The sequence below is a fragment of the Parasteatoda tepidariorum genome, chromosome 6, assembly GCF_043381705.1.
Source record: "Parasteatoda tepidariorum isolate YZ-2023 chromosome 6, CAS_Ptep_4.0, whole genome shotgun sequence".
Taxonomy (NCBI): Eukaryota; Metazoa; Arthropoda; class Arachnida; order Araneae; family Theridiidae; genus Parasteatoda; species Parasteatoda tepidariorum.
The window spans coordinates 92140769-92154190 of NC_092209.1; the positions used below are offsets into that span (position 1 = coordinate 92140769).

At 29.8% G+C, this 13422-nt stretch overlaps 1 long non-coding RNA gene across 1 annotated transcript in view; it reads right to left on the minus strand.

The window, feature by feature from the left end:
* Positions 1-13422, minus strand: part of LOC107457118 (uncharacterized) — a 29048-nt gene that overhangs the window by 5452 nt on the left and 10174 nt on the right. Inside the window, exon 2 of the long non-coding RNA XR_001585799.4 lies at positions 11169-11340. This is a non-coding gene — a long non-coding RNA (uncharacterized lncRNA). The remainder of the gene's footprint in view (positions 1-11168; positions 11341-13422) is intronic.

The window sequence follows — 13422 nt, forward strand, 5'->3', positions numbered from 1 at the left end:
TCCACTGCTTCCAAACTCGCATCACTGTGGAACTGTTCCGCTGCATACGAGCTGCTATTGCGCGATAGGAAAATCCTCCTTCTCGAAGGCCGATTATCCTCCCTCGTTCAAACTCCGTAAGTTGCTTGAATTTCTTATTCTTCCGTCGTGGAGGCATACTCAGGTCTCACTAAACGTTTGCCACTAACAAATAATCATAGACTATTTTCAACGTCCCGCTACAGCACTTTATTTATACGCTTTCAGCATCAATTCAGAGGGCGCTGCGCGCGCCACGCACGCGCGATGGCTCTGAAACTTTATTAATTTGCATAATATCCTATATCCATTATTAAAATAATATTTCATTTGATTCTGATGATTCCTTCATGGTGTTGCATTTTCTACAAACAGCAGTTTAGTATCGTCGGAAACCACGTGATGAAGGCGGAGCCAAGTGCCAACTCCTGGTGAACGAACTATAGTTATTAATTTAAACTTAGTGTTATTTATGAGGAAACCTATAATCCGTTCTAGGGAACATTTTCATGTGGAAGGCTTTTCTAGAGTTAGATTTCTTTTTAGAGTTTAAGTGGGGACTCTGACAAAAATACCAAACAACCCACAGTGTAAACAAGTAATATAAAAAAAAAGTAAATTCCTACTTAGGGTCAACAAAAAAAAATTGTACTTCAGGTACTTTATTAAATAATTACTATTTTTCATCCCATACAAAACTAAAATTAATTAAATTTAATGAATGAATTAGTATGTGAAAAAAAATGTATTCACATCAAGTCAACGATAAGTTTAAAAAAAATTTCTTTGAACACTTGAATGAATGAATAAAAAGTATTTTATGAACGATTGAAAATTTGAACAAGATAATAGGGAGAGTGTGAACTAATAGCAGGAATAGAAAAAAAAAGGCATGTGGTATCAGGCAGATATAATAGTATAAATTGGGTGATGCAGACCACGCGTGCTACTACGTAATGTTGTTCTTTATTGAATTTATCTGACGCAGCGAATATAAAATAATTAAATATGAGCAATAAACTAATTTTTTTTGTTCAAACAGAGCTATAAGTTAGAAATTATTACAGATGTTATTTTTAAAATAGGTGAAAAACTGAATCGCTTATAGTGAAATTTAAAACAATGACTAACGCTTAACCCATCAGAAAATTCCATTTCGTTTTTCGCTCATTCCTTTCTTAAGGGAAGCAAGACGTTTTCGATGTCGAAAAAATGATTTTTTCAACCTTATCGACAAGCCATTTTTTCTTAATATTAAATACATTTTAAAACTTTAAACTTTACATTTATGACAACTACATATTAATCTAATTCAATAACATTAAAAAGGAATTTAAAATGTTTATAAATTTAATTTTTATAAGAATTTGAAAATTTAATGTAAATATAATTTTTTTTTTACCAGACATAACTTTCGGTACGCTCGTACAAAAAACAAATCATTGTAAAGTTATGAAAATTTCTATGCTTGTACATATACCTTATTTACATTTAATCAACTATATAAAGTTTATTTTTTTCATTATAATTTTGTTGTACAGGGGAAGGTTTTCAAAATTTGAACGAAATTTTGCATTTTTTTTCTGAAATACTACATTTATTTTGCTTATATATAATATATTCTGTACATATTATGAAACAAATTATTTCACCTGATTGTTCAAACATATTTACATGAGTGTATGCCAATTTTTTGCTGATATTTCATGTAGAAAATTTTTTAAGCGTACCGAAAGCTATGTCTGGTAAAAAAAAATTATATATACATTAAATTTTCAAATATTTATAAAAATTAAATTTATAAACATTTTAAATTCCTTTTTATTGTTGATGAATGATATTAATATGTAGTTTTCATAAATGTAAAGTTTAAAGTTTTAAAATGTATTTAATATTAAGAAAAAATGGCTCGTCGATATGGTTGAAAAAATCATTTTTTCGACATCGAAAACGTCTTGCTTATGAATGAATTAATATTTTAAAAAAATTGTATTAACATCAAGTATTATCCCCTACAAGTTCAAAAAAATGTATATGGGGATGCAGTGGGTGAATAAAAAGTATTCTATTAACTATTAAAAACTGAGTAAGTAATAGGCAGAGTGAACTAATAGTAAGAATTGAAAAAACACGATCCATGTGATGAGACGGAGGAAAAAAGTATGAAAGCCTTTCATAATTATCCCGACAGAAAGCTTTTCTACGTTTTGGGTTAAATTTCTTTTAGTGGCAGCTAAGCTTATGTTTTAATATATTACTCTGTGTTTTGTGAATTTTATTCAAAGCTTCTTTCCACACAACTGCACATAAATGATTCATAAGTCACCTTTTTTTTTTCAAGCTCTCTGGTGGCGAGGCTTTTAAAATGTTGGCAAAAATTATCAAAAAATTGTGAAAATGTTAGTTTAATTGTCTACACTAAAAATTTTGCAAAACGCATATTAGTTGAAGGTATAATAGTTCTCTTCATCAGATTTCAGGGTTTGTATTATAGCGGGCACCTCTCTATAGCGAACCATTTACCAAAATCTTCTTCCATAAATTTGTCATGCCTAAAACAGTTATTTTAGTATGTTTATTTTGTTTCATAACCATCGTTGAACAGTCGACACAGTTTTTTCGGTTTATGACTACTAGTGTTCAACCCCGTAGCCTTGTCATTTTGAACCCAATCTAGAAGACAAGATCCTTCATGGTGGACTTTCTGATGGAACTAACCCACTATTTGCGTTACATTGAGGGGAAAACAGCGAAAACCTCCCACGGTGACCCTGATTGCAAGGGGAATTTAACGCATGATCCGTCTACCATTGAGAATATTTTACGTCAGCACTGCGGTCTGTGAAAACTGGATGCGGATTTCATATCGACCAGTCTTCGCTGAGATTCGAACCCAATTCACCTCATTAGAAAGCGATCGCTCTATCCCCTGAGCCTAGTTTGACTAGTTCATGGCTCTAGTTTATTCTTCTATTTTATAACCATCGTTAGGTAGCCGACCCACTTTTGGGTTTACGACTACTAATGTTAAACTAAGTAGCTTTGCAATTTTTAACCAATCTAGAAGACAAGAAAACTTCTGGATCAGTACCCTCAGAGGTATAATTCGTTATGGGAACATGGAGGACTTTCTGACTCGACAGATTTAACGTGCATCAGTCACCATATACAACGCGGAAAGTCTTCAGCCGGTGTGGATTGAATCCACGAACTGTTGAACATGGGCCCTACCTACCAGGCTATCCAAAAAAAACTGGTGGAGTACATGGATTTCCATGCAGCAGTTTCAATGTTACTGTTAATCAATGATAGCGCCGAACATAAATGAGTGCTTCACAGCTCACGAATTTATGTTTATTATGTTGCCTAGGTCCGGGTATCTGGACTGAATGACCAGACGCTAAAATTTTTTTCAGCCGGGAAATAAAAAATTAGGCCGCGTAATAGACAATTGCCTGGATACTAGCACATCATAGCTTTCGAATTATATTAAAAGAAAATTTCAAACTTCATTGCAAAGCAAAAGAAATTGACGTTTTATTCGATACCAACTTTGACCTTTTATTCGATACTAAATACGACCTTCTAAGGCTAGGTCAACCATAAAGGGGATTCGATTTAATCATAAATTTCCATCTCTTAACACGTGTCCTCAAAAAATTTCGAAAAAAATATTTTTTGCCACTATATTATTCTATCCATATACCAATTTGTAGTCTGGGATCCCATCAGAAGGGCTGATCAGAATTAACAATTTAATTTTATTAAATAACCGTCGTTGAACAGCCGACCCAATTTTTTGATGGAGCTAACCCGCATTTGCGTTACATGGAGAGGAAGACAATGAGAACCTCCCATGGTGAGCCTAACAGCAAGGAGACTCTAACCCATGATCCGTCTACCACTGAGGATATTTCACATCAGCACTGTGGTCGGCGCAACCCGGGTGCTGAATTCGTATCGACTGGGATTCGGACCCGGTTCGCCGCATTGGAAAGCAAACGCTCTATCCCCTGAGCCATCGCGGCTCAAAATTAGCAATTGCAGCTCACCACTTCTACAGTAATGTCGCAGACACAATGTCCATGGAAAAATTTATAATATAAATTAATATTTATAATTTTTAGGCAATATGAAATTCCAAAATTTGTAAATAAAAATGAAAGATAGTAAATAAACAGGATACTCAAGATAAATAGATCTTGCATAAATAATGTTTACAAGGAACCCAAAAACTGCAATTTTGTAACTGAATGAATGCCTTATTTATTAAGAAATTATTTGTTTCTGGTACTTTGAAAAGTATGTAAATTAGTTACATCATATTACATTAATCAGGGTCACCGCTAAGCATTCTCGCCAAATGGGATAAAATTTTACTTTTTGTGAAAGTATTGGCAAATGATTTTTTCCACTGGAACGAAATATAAATATTTAACTGGAAGAAATATAAATATATATTATTATCTTCAAAATTACGTCAAAATAAATTTTTCAGAGCAAATCAAGAAATTTAATCATAAAAAATTTTTAAGATTTGCATTAGGCAAAGACTTCCGAAAATTGGCGAATACTTTTGATATTTGGCTAATTTACTGGCTGAAAATTTGAAATCCTTATCACGGGCCCTGATTAATCCAAATCCAATTGTTTCATTGAAAATATTCAGTAAAAATTGATTTCAAAAGCAAATTATTTTTCAATAAATCTTAAAAGAAACGTTGGTTTAAAAAACAATTAGCTATTTCAGCAAATACTTAGTCAACTGTCAAATCAAATATAAAATTCAAATAAAAAAAAAATTTAATGAAAACTAAATAATATGATAAATAATATTACATCTCATTTGATCTCCTGTTTGACCCTCTGACACTAGGTCAAGTTTGCGACAACTTGATTTAACTGTAAATATCTCAAAATCCGTTTTCTAAAAATTACTAAAATAAATATTTTTTTCTAACTCATTCCTAGTTATGCAGTTCGCTGCAAGTGTCGGAAGGCTGTACAAATTTAACAGAAAAATGCTGTACACTTTAGCAGTTCTGGAGGGGAGGAGAGAGATTTGGATTTATTAAATTAATGAAAATCATACAATTCATAATAAAAGTTTTGATATGACACTAAATTCAAAATGATTAGCCTGAATTTGAATTAATATGCAAATAATAAAACTTGCTATTGATAAACTATTAAAAAAAACAGCACCGTTTTTAAAAATTTCTAATTTTTATGGATTAATAATTCATTTCTCAAAATAATTTTGTAGTAATTTTAAAAATAAAAAACCTAATAAAAAATGAGAAAATAAAAATATTTAGTCATACAAAAAAGAAAATTAAGTTAAGTTTCAAAGTTATTGTCGGCTATTTATTAAATTTTAAAAGCTTTAACGAACATAAAGATTGTAACAATATTTAAGTTAAATAGTTTTGTCAAATCAAAGTAAATGTAGTTCAAGCAATCCTGGATAACATTAATTTATTATAAAAGGAGAAAAGATATACCTATAAAAGGGCATGACTGGGAAATTTATCAGGTGACCACTGACCACTAGAGGTAGATTTATTGGTAACCACTTTTTCCTTTCCATTATTCTTATTGCGTTAAAAGTAGCTTAATTATGATTTTGTTTATAAATTGTAATATAAAAAAAAATTTTCCTAGTTTATAAAATATTAAAATTATATGATATAATTATTTAAAAAGCTACACTATGTCATTATACAGGGTGCGTAGCCAGATTATTCAGCAAAAAATATGCACCTTTTAAGTACTTTTTAAGCACTTAAAAAATATTTTTAACCTCTTTCCAAAAAAAAAATCATAATTAGGATCTGTGCAGTAAAATAAATTATTTTTTCTATACATAAAGTTCTTAATATATAAACATAAAATCAATAAAATTTAAAAACAATTTTCAAAAACTTTACCTAATCCTGATAAAATAACTAGTTTCTGATAAATACTGCAGAGAAAATAGTAAAAATCATGTTATAATAGTTAAAACAACAGTCCACACGGCAAGGAAAAACTCTCGCTTTAAAAGATAGAAAATTAAGGACTTATTACAAACCCCGAATAAAAAAAGCATTTTTAACAAGTTGAATGCCATGGGGGTCACCGGTGAACGGCACTGAGTTTGTTCCTAGTGCCACAGTGGGTCACGGGTACACGGCGAAGCCAAGATTATTCGAAACATATAATTCGAGTAAATTTTTAATGCTTTTAATTTTTTTATATTATTATCGTTACTAAAATGGTTTGAAGAAATTAATGCAATACATACTGAGAAAATCCTTTTGGCCAGACGGTCAAGCCATGTAAAATTAGCGTGGCATTCAACGTGTTAAGGGCTTTTAAAAAAAGTAAATCAAAAATAACCTTTAAGCACTTTTTAAAAATGCTACGTACCCTGTTATAACATCATGCTTTAAGGAAAAATAATTATAAAAAATTGAAAAAAGAATATATAATAGGTTTGATTTTAGAATGGTTTTTCTCATAATCAATTTTAAATTTCTCCATCAGAATGAAATATAATAACTTATGCTGGAAAATTGAGCCTCCTAATTAAACATAAAATATTAAGGTTAGAAGTTCCGCAACTGCTACTTTCAGCTTTTTCTCTGTTCTATCATTGTTCATTTTTTCTTTCTTTTTTTATCTTTTGCGTTTGATTTACATTTTTCAATTTCCCTTTTTTTTTTTCAGTTAATCTTCAATCAGTGTCCTGTTTTTTTTTTTTTTTTTTTTTTTTTTTTTTTTTTTTTTNTTTTTTTTTTTTTTATTTTATTTTTATTTTACTGAAGTTTTTTTGGGGGGAAATTAACTTTTGGGAATTTATTTAATATTTTTGTCTCTCACGATTAACGTTTCATTTCTTTATTTTATTACCATGGTTGAACAGCCGATTTAATTTTTGGGTTTACGACTACTAATGTTCAACTCCATAGCCTTGTCATTTTGAACCCAATCCAGAAGACAAATTAACTGCTGGAGCAAGTTGGGGAGAAATTTGCTTTTGTGGAGATTTTTTGATAAAATTAACATTCATTTGCGTTGCATGGAGAGGAAAACCACGAAAACCTCCCTAGGTTAGGCAGATGGCAAGGAGACTTTAACCCAAGATCCGTCTACCACTGAGGATATTTTACGTCAGCACTGTGTTCGGTGCGATCTCCTTGCGGAATTCGTATTAACCTGCATATAACTCATTTCAACTGGGTTCACCTCATTTGAAGGCGATCGTTCTATCCCGTGAATCTTCCCGTTCCATTGTCATTTGGTATGAGTGAGCTAAAGACCTCACGGATTTTTCCCATTTCATGTTTCAGCAAAGAAATAAAATCTGACGACTTCTTGATAAGTTTCTTTACGTTATTAATTTATTCTACTTTACAGCCTTTCAATAATAAAAAAACAAAGTTAGCTAAATCTGAAAAGATGTTGAAATGGATTGTTAATGAAAATAAGGACAAAAAAGGGTCAGTGAATATCATGTCAAATGATAATGAAGACATAAAATCCTTCCATTTGAAAAAGTTAGGGAAAAAAAAAGAGTTTTATTCAAGACTCCTTTTAAGAAATTCATTATTATTCAATTTGTCAAACACTTGATTAAAAAACTAAGCAGAAGTTTTTAAAATTAAACGCATTATGTGCTGAATGTCTATGAAGGAACTAAAGAGTGGAAAGGATAGAGTACCACTTAATTTTATTTAGTCAGTACGTAGCTAATGGCGACCACTAAACTTGCCCTTTACTTGATATATTTTATTTTATAATCGTCGTTGAACAGCCGACCCAATTTTTGGGTTTACAACTACTAATCTTCAACTACGTAGCCTTGTAATTTTGAACCAATCCAGAAGACAAGGGAACTCATGGATAAAGTATTGAGAGAAATTTTTCTTCGAGAAGCACTTTTTGATGGAATTAACCAGCATTTGCATTACATGGAGAGGAAGATCACGAGAACCTTCCTCGGTTAGCCAGACGGCAAGGGGACTCAAACCAGTCTACCACTGAAGATATTTCACGTCAGCACTGCGGTCGGTGCAAGCCGGATGCGGAATTCTTACATACCTGCCATCGCTGGGATAGGAACCCGGTTCACCTCATAGGAAGGAGAACACTATCCCCTGAGCCATCGCGGCTCTGATACTTTGTATAGAAAAAATCTAAATATTAAAAAAAGAAATTTAATTGTAATTTTGTTTCGATTTAGTGAAATCATCACAAGCTGCAAGAACTGAGGCCTGTTGTAATACTGAAATTCGCATAACGTAATTCCTAACATTTAAAAACTAAACTATTTTCCTATTTAATTCTTTTCTCAGTAAATAAAAATCATTGACACTAGATTGCTCAAGGAAGTCAATTTGACTACTTTTTAATTCCGATGAAAACAACGATGTATGTAAAGACACAATTTCTTAGAATTTCGTGACTTTTTGCACAACATATTATTTTTTTAGTGTTAATATTTACTAATAACTTTTTATATAACTATAAATAATAAAATATTAAAAATGAATTTTAAACAAATTTCTTTACACATTAGTTATTCTTTCACAATGCAGTCATTTTGACTGCTTTTGGGTAATATAGGTATATGTGTTAATATATTCAGCTATCTTTTAATACCACAACATTGAATTGAGTGTACACAAAAATGATTCATTTTTTTGTGTACGTATAAATTTATAAAATGGCCTTTAGGGTGTGGCTGCAGGGCTAAGCCATACAGGACAACTCCGTCTATCAAGAAATCAAAACTCTCATGAGTACGTTAAAATAGTTTTCGACAAGGAAAGTTAAGGAATCCATGTATTGGCTATTAATCGTTAAAAATTGTATGTCAAGGCTTTATACTTTTGATCCTAAACGCATTCAAATTCGTTGGCGGTAAAGAAAGTGCGAAAAATAGCGTATTTTACCTTTTAAAATAGATTTTACTCTGAACTCAATTCGAGGTTGTAATATTAAAAGATTACTGATTATATTAATGATTTTTATTTACTTGGAAAAGGACTAAATAAGATAAGAGTAAATATTAGGAGTATTATTTATAAATGTTAGGAATTACGTAATGCGTATTTCAGCATGACACATATGTTTGTATTTGAAATTAAAATACATTAAATCTTTTATCCTTGCTATTTTTTTTTTCTATCAATGCTATTTTTTTACAATTACAACTAATTAGAAAGGTACAATTACAACCAATTAGAAAACGATTTTATGTTTTCGGTTAAGTTAATTTTGAATTTGTGACTTTCACTCTGCAGTTATTTTCTTCAGTAACACAGACCGCTATAAATATGCTCACAAAAAACTTCGATTTAGACAAAGCCAAAATAATTTTGATGTGACAACTTACAACTAATAACAAATTGGGTTTATTCAATTCCAACTATTAGTTCACACTCTTCCTATATCTCATTCAAATTTTCAATCATTTAATAGAATACTTTTTATTTTTACATTCAAATTACATTTTTTTAAATTTGTAATGGATGAACCTTCATGTTTGTACAGTTTTATATGAGAGGAAAAATTTTTATTATTTAATAAAAAGTTACGAAAACAAAATTTTTCTTCGTTGACCTAACTAGGAATTGACTTATATTTTCTTTTTTTTTTTAATATTGCTTGCTTTTAGTGAAGGTGATTCTCAAAAAAACAGCATCACATACCTTTTTTTCCACCAATTACTAATTGTGTTTGTTTCACGTAAACTCCAAATTCTGTTTAACAATTAAAATAGTCAATTATCTTTTAGCTCTACATTTCCTCTGGAGTTGAACAAATTTTCTTAAAATATATTAAACCAATTAATTTTTTAAAAAAAATTATTTTCTACAAAACAAGTGTGGTCAATATAATGCAACAATTATTTTATATAAAGCAAGACGTAAACAGTTTATTAATAACAAAAACAAGTATATTTTAAAAAAATAATAAAGTCAATTCCTACTTAGGTCAATAAAGAAAATTTTTATTTTAGTTACTTTTTATTAAATATATAAAATTATTTCTCTCATATAAAATAAATTAAATTTAATTAATAAATTAATAATTGAAAAAACTGTATTAACATCAAGTAAAAAAAATGTATTTGAACTTGAGTCGATGCGTAAAAAGTATTTTATTTAACGATTGAAAATTTGAACAAGATATATTGGGAGACTGTGAACTAATAGAAAGAATTGAATAAAATACACTTCAAAATGTTCTTTTTATGGTGCCTTGTAAATGCAGAAAGTTGCAGAAATTATTTTTGTAACATACGATTTCTACTTTAAAACAAAAAATTTTGGAGTTCAATACAATTTATAAAATTTTAGGTTTTTGTCTCACTTTTGAATTGGAGTTGTGTCTAGGACCTTAGCTGTAGAAGTGTTTAGCTGCCCTTCATATAGTTTTTCTTACATCTGAAAAAGGCGACAAATTGATACAAGTGTAGAAGAACGTTGTGGTATATATATATATCCCATTGAAAGATTTTGATTCAATAATTTTAATTTAATTATATTTAAACATGCCTTCAAAAAAAAATACAGTTGCATGCGTGGTACGGGTACGTAACGGATTTCAAATTTAAGTTTACATCAGGTTTTTTATTTCAACTCCTAGTTACCCTTTCTTTCATAGAAAATTGCACATATCCGAGAATACACCCTATTAAAAAAAATAGGAATAATATAATATTTCTTGGGGGGAGGGGACCTTCTAAACCGCGACAATACATATCCTAGTATGATAAGAAAAAATGACACAGGAAAATGAGGTTACAAAAATATTCATAGCCCTGATGGCTCAGGGGATAGAGCGTTCTCCTTCCAATAAGGTGAACAGAGTTCGAATCCCAGCGATGGCCAGTCGATACGAATTCCGCATCCGGCTTGCACCGAGCATTGCAATCAATTTTTTCTCATATGAAATTAATATTTCTACCTTTCTTTCTTTTAACCAATTCAAACTTTGTAATTTATGATTTGAAGGAAGATTTTTTTAAAAATTCAAGATTAAGCGAGTTAGTAATAGTCATGAAAGGATGTTAGGATGAAAGGAAAATTTAAATATTTTCAATTAAAAATATTTTAGATCATCATGAAAATAAATAAAGCAATGCAAAGTGTACTTACTCCAAGCGCTATAGCGAAACTCATCAGGTGTCATAGCAAAGCCATCAGGCACAGCAGCGTGAACGATGAAGCATAATTACGACTTCCATCTGGCGCTATATTGAGAGTCCAATCGGGCACCAGTGCAAGATTAATCAGGTGCCTTGACAAGCTCACCAACGGCATTTAATTCCTGGAAAATAAAATTAATAATTTACTATTGAAAGGTAAAATAACAGCGATTATTTAATGTTTGATTGAGCCAAACTTAAAATATATAGGGGAAAACGCAACCTATTTGAGGGGATATATTATATTATATTATATTATATTATATTATATTATATTATATTATATTATATTATATTATATTATATTATATTATATTATATTATATTATATTATATTATNATGGAGGGTCCGCTATATATATATATATATCCTCAAATAGCCTTGTTTAGAATGATAGGGGTGAAAGCAAGTTGTCCTGGCGGAATCTGCAACTGAGGCCTCTGGCCCACCTTTGGCTATCGTGCCAAATAAGTTGAGTAAAAACACAAATAGACTTACTTTGCAGCTTTCCTGCTGATTGGAAGCAGCTTTAAAAAAAAAACTTACGTATCTTGCAAAAAAATCTTTTATAATACTAATAACTAAGTTCACACTGATACATTTCGAACACTACTATAAAACCACTTTTTTCTTCGTGAAGTGAACATAACTCCAAAGTTACAAAATAAATTTGTACGTTTTTGTTTAGATTGACTGTATGGTAAAACCCTGAGGTATTCAGAGGTAAAAAATATAAAGTTGTAATACAGCAATTTTTTTTTTTAATATAGCTATCGATCTTGATACTTTTGAAACTTTGAATAACTTAGATTTAATTTTCAAGCTTACGTTACAAACTTAAACATTATTTCAGTATAAATTAAAACCGTAGCAAATAAAATTTAGAAACACTTTTCCTGAAAAAGCAAGTTTAATCAGTAATATTACTTTTAATAGAGTTACAAGAATATATATCTAAAAGTTCTTTTTCTCTCGATATCTCAAAGTTGAAGGGACGCTAAAAATAATTTCGAAGTAGCGAGTTTTCGAGATGAGTTCAAAAATATATGCTCTAAAAAGTAAAAAAAAAATAATAGATAAAAAAAAAAGCAATAAATTCTTAAATAGTATTCTAAAACGTAGAGTCACAGTACATAATAAATCCTAATAAAGATAATAGTTGACAATAAGTCTAAATAAAGCAATTATAATTCATTTTTAAAAGCAACAAAAATATAAAAGAATTCGCTTACAATAAACTTGCATGAATAGAGTTTATTAAAATTGGTAATTAAATTGATAATTCTTATAATTCTTGATAATTCATTTTTTACTTCGAAAAGAGTTCGACAAGACACGAAACTCTTCGACACGGAATCGATATTAATATTAGGTGAAAATATAAAGGAAAAGGATTTTTTTGACAAAGCAAGGTTTTTGAGACATCGAGAGTAAATCCCAAAAAAGGTATTTTATGTAATTAAAAAGTTCAAATAGTTTTTAAATCCAACTAATTTATAAAACTAAACTTATGTATTCTATATGTAACATCATTAAATTACCTGTTGCTTCTTAATCAAATCACATTTTAATACTACAGGAAAACTTGTGTAAGTTGACCACTTGTGGTGCATTGTTTTAGTGGTCAACTTAGACAAGTGGTTAACTTATAGAGGGGGGGGTCATTGTTTACTTTTTCGTTTCCTATATCATGTTGCTTTATATGAAATTTTTTTTTTACTTGATTCAGAAAATATGCAAATAAATATCTTAAGAAATGTGTTTAAACCTGAATGAACTTCAATTTGATACATATAATTCTTATATTTAACTAATTTTTTTAAAAAAAATTATTTCGTTAGTTATGCATGTAAAGTCTTTAATAAATATAATTTCCTAAAATATCAGAACACAAAAACATGTAATTTGAAAACTTTAACAAAATAAAATTATTTGAACACTTTAAAATTTATTTACTACACTTAAAGATCAAAGACCATAAATAAAGGATCAAAGCATATTTCAGAGCATTCATTTATTCAAATGCTCACTATTGCAACTGGAAGAGCAACTTTTCAACTAACACACCTGTTTTCAATGAACGGATGAAAGAAATGGTCAAAAGCTGACCCCTTACAGTTTCCCCTGATGGTCAACTCACAAAAGGGTTTAGATTAGCTTTTTACACTATTTCACCAAACAAGTGAAATTTTAACATACATTG